Below are 9,820 nucleotides of genomic sequence, written 5' to 3'. Positions count from 1 at the left end.
CTTTCCCAACATCAGGGTCTTTTCCAGGGAGTCTTCTCTTCTCATGAGGTGGCCAAAGTATTGGAGCCTCAGCTTCACGATCTGTCCTTCCAGTGAGCACTCAGGGCTGATTTCCTTAAGAATGGATGCGTTTGATCTTCTTGCAGTCCACGGGACTCTCAAGAGTCTCCTCCAGCACCATAATTCAAAAGCATCAATTCTTTGATGATCAGCCTTCATTATGGTTCAGCTTTCACTTCCATACATCACTACTGGGAAAACCAGAGCTTTTACTATACGGACCTTTGTTGGCAAGGTGATGTCTCTACTTTTTAAGATGCTGTCTAGGTTTGTCATTGCTTTTCTCCCAAGAAGCAGGCGTCTTTTAATTTCGTGGCTGCTGTCACCATCTGCAGTGATCATGGAGCCCAAGAAAGTAAAATCTCTCACTGCCAAGTGACCTAGCCATTTATATAGTGCAGCAGAGATAAGCATTTTTCACTACAAGCAGGGTGGTGGGTGGTGAACTAGGGAGAAGGAAGGACTGCTCCAATCGTGGCTGTTGCCACTCTTCCCCATTCTCTGCTGCTATGGGGAATCATTAGCGCTTAGGAGAGCTGGCTCTTGGCTATCCCTAATACATTGCCTGGATCCACATTTTTGTTTCTTTCTTCCTCTCTGCGACTACAGAATTTGCCCACATCTGCAACTGACGATGAACAAAAGAAGCTACCTTGTACCACATCAGGCTAACACTGACTGGCAGCAGCTCTCTAAAGGCTCATGAAGGGGTCTTTCACATCATCTGATACCTGATCTTTTTTTATTAAAAAAAGCTGTTTATTTATTATTATACTTACAAAGCCATCCTACCATCTTATGGGGGAAAACCCAACAGCATACAGAAGACAATTTACAAATACAAATATAATAAATGGTATGTGTGTCATAGGGTGTTGAATCATTTTCAAGATGGAAACTAATAACATAGCTGTCAATTTTTCCCTTTTCTTGTGAGGAATCCTATTCGGAAATAGGGAATTTCCCTTGAAAAAAGGGAAATGTTGACAGCTATGAACTAATAATCACATTTTTCATATTCAATTTAAAAAATATTGCATTATTTAATATAGACTCTTCTGGGTACAAAATTCTAGTTAATGATTTCCAGATGTTTACCAAAAATCGAACACCTTCCTTAAAATAAAAAACAAAAAACTGGAGACACCAGGGATTGAAGCTGAAACTGGGATAATTTGTGTGTAGAGCTATGCTCACTCCCCAAACACATCCCATTAGTGTTTGGGATGTGAGCATAGCTCAAGGGCAGAGCATGTGCTCTGCACACAGATTGTCCCAAATTCAACTTCCATCTCTGCTAATCAACTGCAGTCACTACAGTGGTACCTCGGGTTACAGACGCTTCAGGTTACAGACGCTTCAGGTTACAGACTCCGCTAACCCAGAAATAGTACCTCAGGTTAAGAACTTTGCTTCAGGATGAGAACAGAAATCGTGCTCCAGCAGCGCAGCAGCAGCGGGAGGCCCCATTAGCTAAAGTGGTGCTTCAGGTTAAGAACAGTTTCAGGTTAAGAACAGACCTCCAGAACGAATTAAGTTCTTAACCCGAGGTACCACTGTATATTGACTCTCATCAATATAGCCACCGGTCTCTGGACCATAGTTGACTGGAGTCCAACTTACCAGTCAGAACCACAATCTCAAGTTGGTAGAAAAAACACACCTGTTTGTTGGGTGGGTGGGGAAATGATTATATGGTCCAAAGTTTCCCTACTTCCTGGAAATGTTCATTCTGTCTATTTTTTCTAAGTTTCAAAGTATTCAGAATTAATTTTGCATCAAGAGACTGATATTCTGCTTCTCTCAAACCCCTTTCCCTTCTGACTGTTCTGATAAGGGTTAACAAAATCTTTCATCTTAGAAATACTAGGCAGGTGAGTGAAAATCACCTTTGAATGTGCAGTGTAAGGTAATGCCACCTTAAGCACTTTTGGAAAAATGAACCTACACACAGGCATTCAGCATTCAACTCAACGTTGTAGTAAGTTTTTTGTTTGTTTTTTTAAAGCGAGCTTACAACACCTGTATGGAAATTGATCTCTAATCTTTCCTATTCACTTACAGGACTGTGTGGAGTTCAATCAGGCTCCATAAAGGGTGGTGGCAACTCTTATTTTATATTTTATTTAACAGCTCAGCCTGAGTGTTTGTTTTTGAAAGAACGGTGCCAGTGCCAGGAAGGGCACTAAACTTTTTTTTTTTTTAATCTACACGCTTGATAGGACAAAGCAGGTGCACTACAAAATTTCCGACACTCTCTGCAGAAGCTGTAATCCCTGCCTTACCACAGACAAGCCACCTGCCTTCAGGAAGAGAGATAATTCAGGTTCCAAGTGAGTTCAGCTTTAGGTGTCTCCTGAGTAAAGACTGATAAACGAGCCACAGTACAACACGACTGGGGGCTGTGTCAATAGATCAATATTTGATCGCCCAAGGCGGCCGTCTTTGGATTCTCCTTAGTATACAGTTGTTGAACTTTAAGTCTGAACTTTAAGTGTCCTCAGCAGGTCTTATACACCTGTAATTTGGGACTCAGGGAGGAGCCTAGCTCCCATACACATCAATAGGAACATTTCCATGGGTTTCACTGGGCTTTCTACAAGGTCACACATATCATTTTGAAAGGCACTGCTGAGATTTGTGCTCAGTGGAATTTAAAAGACACATAGTGTTGAGGTGGATTGTGGATGGATTTTTTTTTCTTTTTTCAAAAATGTGTCTTAATTTCTCATTGTCCATTGTTAGAAGACTAGAGGGGAAATTTTCTCACTGTGCATCATATTAAGTTCAATAGGTTTTAAAATTGAAGCATGGACGTAAAACACAAAAAAAGTATTTGGTGCTGACCTTTAAAGCCCTAAATGGCCTCAGCTTAGTATACCTGAAGGAGAGTCTCCACCCCCATCGTTCAGCCCAGACAATGAGGTCCAGCTCTGAGGGCCTTCTGGCGGTTCCCTCACTGTGAGAAATGAAGTTACAGGGAACCAGACAGAGGGCCTTCTCGGTAGTGGCACCCGCCCTGTGGAACGCCCTCCTATCAGATGTCAAGGAAATAAACAACTATCTGACTTTTAGTAGACATCTGAAGGCAGTCCTGTTTAGGGAAGTTTTTAATGTTTGATGTTTTATTGTGCTTTTAATTCTGTTGGGAGCCGTCCAGAGTGGCTGGGGAAACCCAGCCAGATGGAGGGGGTATAAATAAATTATTATTATTATTATTATTATTATTATTATTATTTCAAGAAGGAAAACATTTCAATGACGATTTTCAAGGCTGGTCTAAAGCATGTTAAATGTTTTTCAAACAAAAAACAAAACCCATGTTTCCCTTCAAAGTGCAAATAATTCCAATATTTTGCTAAAAGAATTACCTTCTTATATATTATTATATAATTGTAGTAATTGAAATAAAAAATAAGGCAATTATAAATCATATATAATATCTACTGCATTGGGTCAAAGGACAGCATCAGCTGGGTCACTTGGGCCTAGCAGCTGATTGTCTGAGGACATAAGATGCTGGTCTTGCATCTGTTGACTGGAGTCAGGCTGTTAGACCAGATGAACCCTTCTCCTGATCTAGGAGAGCTTTCCTTATGTTGGAAGACTAGTTCCGGTAACTGGGAAAGAAAAGAAGGAGAGATAAAAGTCACACCAGTGAGGAAGCCCATACTGACTTGAAACAAGAAGACACCTCTTTCAGTGCAGGTCTTTTGCAGTTCTGTAGGAGAAGGGAGAAAGTCAGAGGAGCTCCGCATCGCAAGAATGTGTTGTTAAATAGGTATAATGAGTTCACTAGAGTACACCATGACATAGCTGTTTGCAAAGTGCTCTTGACTGAGCACCCTGGTGAGTCTGTATCATTTTAATATTATGTGGCTCTGATTGATATATAACACCTGTCATAATAATTAGAAACAAATCACCTCAATTGGCAGCTATTAACTGCCCCTATATTGTGCAAATAACATTTGTTTGATTCAGTTACATGCCTCTGAATTTCCGTGTCAGCTATCAGTAATCTAATATCTCACAACTAGAGCTTCCAGTAATGCAATAAAAATATTGATTTAACTGCTTTCACTCTGGAATGATCAACACAACACAATTAAGTGGCTCCAACATCTCTCTTTGCACAAGCATATTATCTTACTGTCAGCTAAGGAGACTGCAATTTATTTTTTTAGAAATCGAGAAGTCCTGCATATGTACTGGATCTCAATTGCAGCTGATACAGATGCCCACCTTTTGCTTTTTGATTCAGGCCATTGTGGGGGGTGGGGAGCAAGATGGGAGCAAAATCCCAAACGCCACAAATATTTCTACTTATGCCTGAACTCATTCCAGACAACTGGCATTCAGAGGCATATTTTATAAAAGAGAAATATAAAATCAAATAATTTTAACACAATTCAATTTTTATTAATAAAATGCAAATTTTATTTAAAAATCCAATTGATTATCTCAGTGATTTTTTTCTGTTGGAGAAGAACACTGGAAAACGGGAGTAGCTTTTATTTGTTTTATTCAGCACTTAGGAAAAACACTTTTACTTGTAAAAGTAAAACAGTAAATAATTGATCCATTTAAAAAATGAAAGCACATCACACTGCTTTCCACAATCCCCCAGTGACTACAGGCTGAGACTAACTCCTTAAGAATCAATCCCCAGGGCACGCTAATCTGGGAGTAAGATCAATTAAACACAAGAGGGATTTATGAATCTAAAACATGCCGTAATTGGACTAGATTAAGTTTGGTTGAAGCCTTGGAGTTGTGCTAATATGGTCAGGAGGATGGCAGGAAAATATGTCCATTTACTGTATAAAGATGCAACACTCTGGTTAAGAAACCAGAATTTGATGCCTATGATACAAACTCAAAGGGTGGCATTCAAGTAAGGTTTACTCAGAGTAGACCCATTGAAATTAATGGGCCTCACTTAGTCATGTTCATTTATTTCACTGGGGCTACTCGGAATAAAACCCAGTTTAATAGCACCCTAAGTCCCCTTTTGTAATCATTTTAGACTTCATTTTTATATATTTTTATATTGTCACAACAGCCATATGCAGCGAGTTGGTGACTAGCCCAAGGCAGGAAGTGAGCAAAAGCAATGATGACTTAAGCACACATCCTTAGAGTAATATATATTGTGTGTGTGTGTGCGTGTGTGTGTTGAAAAAAAATGTTTTAGTTTGTGTTCTGCTAAGAGCTGTGAAATTCCACAGGCTCAGAGTATTTTTTTTGTAGCCCACATAAGCTTATGCCACAATAAATTGGTTAGTCTCTTTGTGGGACCTTATTTATTGTGTTCCTTTTTGGAGGAAGGGGTCCCTATTTGGGGAAATGCATCAGGGCCCCCAACCACCTTAATCTAACATTGGGAAGGGTTGAGGAGAACTGGAGACATCAGTCTATTTCCCTAGCTCAGGTAGACCTGAAGTTCCCACTCTTGCTTCAGCTCAGAATGAGTGTTTATAGAAGACATGGGGATTCCACCCTTTTCTGGCTCTTCAGCTGGGACCTGATCTGAACAATTGCTTCCGCATGCTTCTCCCTCCACCGAACTAGCCTTCCATGCTGCTAGCCAGACTCTCCACTGGTGTCCCTAAAGCTCCTGCCCCCCGGTTCGCTATCTCCTTTGGCTCTGGACAAGGGGGATCCAAGAGCTGACCAGGAATGCAGGCAATTGGCATAGAGACCTCCAGTCCTAAAGCTGGGATGCCAGGCTCCTAAGAGCCGTTAGTGCTGTGGAGATCTGCTGTGGAGGGAGGGTTAGGCCAAGCCATAACCTCAAGAGCCATGACTAGGCCCCACTCATAGGCTTTCCTAATGCATGGGACTATCCATCAGCTCCTAAATGTTCTCTCCACATCCTCCTTACCTCCTCACCATGTAATAACCATGTAGCAACCACAAGCAGGTGGTTACCTGTAGTAACCATGTAGTAACCACAAGCAGGGATGCGGGTGGCGCTGTGGGTTAAACCACAGAGCCTAGGACTTGCCAATCAGAAGGTTGGTGGTTCGAATCCCCGCGACGGGGTGAGCTGGCGTTGCTCGGTCCCTGCTCCTGCCAACCTAGCAGTTCAAAAGCACGTCAATGTGCAAGTAGATAAATAGCAGGAAGGTAAACGGTGTTTCCGTGCGCTGCTCTGGTTCACCAGAAGCAGCTTAGTCATGCTGGCCACATGACCCGGAAGCTGTACGCCGGCTCCCTTGGCCAATAAAGCGAGATGAGTGCTGCAACCCCAGAGTCATCCGCAACTGGACGTAATGGTCAGGGGTATCTTTACCTAACCACAAGCAGACTTTGCCCGCTCTGGCTAAGTTGTAAAGCAGTGGAGAAAAGAGGGGAAGAGTGTAAAGGAAGGTAAACATGATTATTCCTGGGACCCTTGGGAGTGTGTAAGGATGGGGAAGTCCACATTTAAAGGCGAACCTATCTACGTCAAATGAGATGTAGCAGGTAAGAGTGTTGGACTAGGCCCTGGGACACTGGGGACACAGTTGGCCATGAAGCTCACTGGGTGACCTTGGGCTAGCCAGCCTCATTTACTTCACAGGGTTGTTGTGAAGATAAAAGTGGGGAGCCCCACTTGGAGCTTTGTGGAGGAAAGATGGGATATGAATGTGAAAATAATCAAGAATTTTGGGAAAGGGACAAATTCGCCAGTCTTAGAAATTCCTAAATGAAAGCTGATCTATACTTTCCTGAACGTGCCACCTGACTGAAGCCTGGTTTCCACATTCTTCTAATTTATTTTTTTATTGGCATGACAAGGAAATTACAACATTGTAAATATTTGGACAGTATCAAAATATCAACCTTATATTTGTAGTCAGCTGAAGACCAACAAATGGAGGCTTAGCCCAGACAAGACAAAGACAGAATCAGCGGGCGGCTTCTCTGTCTGGGGAAGGTTCCATTTTGGGGGTACTCTTGAATCCGTCACTGTCATTAGACACAGGTAGCGTCTCTGACATGCAGTGCTTTTTACCATGTTTAGCTGGTAGACCAGCAACAGACGTATCTGGATGTGGTTTCAGAGATCCAATCCCTACAAGATTCTAAGTGGGCTTTGCTTTGAAAACATTTCATTTCACTTTTAATTTCTATATTACTAAATACAAGGCGGTTTACAAGCTGAAGAAACAACAAAATAGACAGCCAAGATCACACATGTAACAACAATCTGATCCAATACAAAAAAAGTCTCATCTGTGTATCATCTGTGCATAAATTGTAGCAAGTTTTTCCTGTTTTCTGACACTTTCGTGGAAGGATTTTAATTGGAGTATGTAAATTTGTGGTGCAAAGTATTTCAGATTATACTAAGTTTTATGGTCTTACAAGGCTGACTGCTGTTTAAATGTGCTGGCTATGATATTTTAAAATTTTAAATTATGTATTTATATATGGCTGTTGTAGGTTGTTTCGGTTATACATTTCTGCTACCTTCTAAGGGACTTTATTTACTGAAGGATGGGATATGAATAAATATATAAACTTTTATGAGTTTATTGTACCCCTTATAAACCCCATGAGTTTATTGTAACCCTTTTCATGTATTTGAAGTTTTTGATGTTGATGTATTTTATCTGATTTGCTATTGTATTGTATTCTTTGATTTGTGTTTCAATTTTGTGATTAAATTGCTGTACATCACCTAGAGCACTCAGTTAGTAAGTGACTAATAATTATAAATAATAAAAGTAGACCCACATTCTGCAATTATTAGAGCCAAGACTATGAACATGGATGAAACCTAATGTTCAGGGGTCTTGCAACCAAAATGAGACACAGATCCTCCAAATAAATAAACTTACAGCATTGTTGTAAGGGTAAAATAGGAGTAACCCAGATATATATATATATATATATATATATATATATATATATATATATATAGCCTGGATTCTCAAAAAAGAAAATGGGGGTAGGATGAAAATATGATCAAGATAAATCATGCAAATCCACCCTCAATGTGCTAAAATGGGCCACACACAAAACCTAATCCTTTCAGAATGAGAGGTGTACCATTCTGAAAACCAACTCTCAGTTCTGGCTGTGTGAAGACTTACAGCAACAGGCAAATGGAGATCATGCCTGGCTGCACATTACCCCATCTCTCAGCTCCCCTACCAAGATCCAGTTTTGTATGTCGGCAGGGAACTGAAATGGATGAGGCTGTTACACTGAAGAGAGTGCAAGATCTCATGGCTAAGTAGGGTCAAGCATAGCTAGAGTTTCATCTGACCTTTCACCCATGAAAAAGCTGGTCATTCCAGGTTAAGGCTGAGGTCACCCGTTTTCCCTCTGTGAGGAAACCAGCACGGCAGGGGTACAAGCTTGTCGCTGATATGGATTAAAATATATCTTATTGATAACTCTGGCACTGTCTCTAATTAGGACCGGGCACAGCTCAACTCTGGAACTATATTTTAAAACAGAGATCCATGGCAAATTGTTTATTTTTTAAATTGTGTGTATATTCATTTAGTGTGTGTAAGTATGCAAGCCTTTTCTAAACCTGTGTTTTCCAAAGCTCTGATATCTGGATCACATGTCCCCCACCCCACCCCCGGATCACAGGATTTCTTTTTCTTGATCAGTTCCTATTTGCAGTGAGAAAACATCTTTCTTGCAACTGTGGGACAGCCCATCTAATAATACTGCTTCCTAGTGACCTGCTCTGCCTTCTGTTCAGCTAGTTAGGACTTCAAGGAAGCAAGGATGGCTTCTGGGCAATAGTGATGCTCCTGGAACTTCCCCACGACTGTCAGTTGTATCACAGGGTTGCATCAGGAAATCCCAGAGCACCCTTACTTGCTCCCTTGAATGATGATGATGATGATGTCATTTACAAGTGGTTTGCAAGTATAAATGTCAATTGCACAAGCATTAAAACATAGACACTCATAATGAATGACATAGTTAAAATGTGAAGTGAAACGGTGTTATATGGTGGCTGGGTGTTTGAGAGTAAGGTTCCTTTAAGAGCTAGCTAAGAAAGAACAAGGAGCAAAGTGTTGTGGCCAGAGTAGAAAGGGAAATAGCAGAAGCTTCATTATGATGAAAGTCTTCTATGCATAGCTGTCAACTTTTCCCTTTTCTTGTGAGAAATCCTATTCAGAATAAGGGAATTTCCCCTAAAAAAAGGGAAAGGTTGACAGCTATGCTTCTATGTTAAAACAAGATAAAACATTTGTTGTTAGCATACAAGTTTCCATCTTTCTTCACCAATACAGGGGGGAACACATAGTACAAGGAGTGCAGTAGTGATCCACAGGGTTATTGTAAAGCCTGAAAGACTGGGAAGAAGAAAGATGCAACAGCTTAGAGTCCCAGATGTGATAGATCTTACCAGCCATGCTGCAGACAATTGGAGATTTAAGCAGCAGTTTGACCTGGTCATGGAAGCTAGTAGAGCTGTGAAGAAGATTGATAAAAGGAAGGTAGCCCTTTTATTGAATCTTGCAGGGCTCCGAGCTGGTGATTTGTTTAATGCCTTTTCACTAACTGTGGGAGGTGGGATCCAAATGTGATATTGTGCTTGACAAGTTTTGAGGAACACTACACCAAGTGGAAACGAGACTTTTGAAAGAGCCATTTTGCATTCAAGAAAACAAAGTGAGAAATGGTTTTGTCGCTGATCTTCAACAGACACGGAACTTGCTGCCTCACTGATGAGAGATGAGGTTGCGCTGGAGATACAGGATTTCAAACTGAGAGGGATGAGGTAGAAATGGCCACT

Source organism: Podarcis muralis, chromosome 10 (assembly GCF_964188315.1).
Source record: "Podarcis muralis chromosome 10, rPodMur119.hap1.1, whole genome shotgun sequence".
NCBI lineage: Eukaryota > Metazoa > Chordata > Lepidosauria > Squamata > Lacertidae > Podarcis > Podarcis muralis.
Note: the sequence above shows the minus strand (reverse complement) of the source record.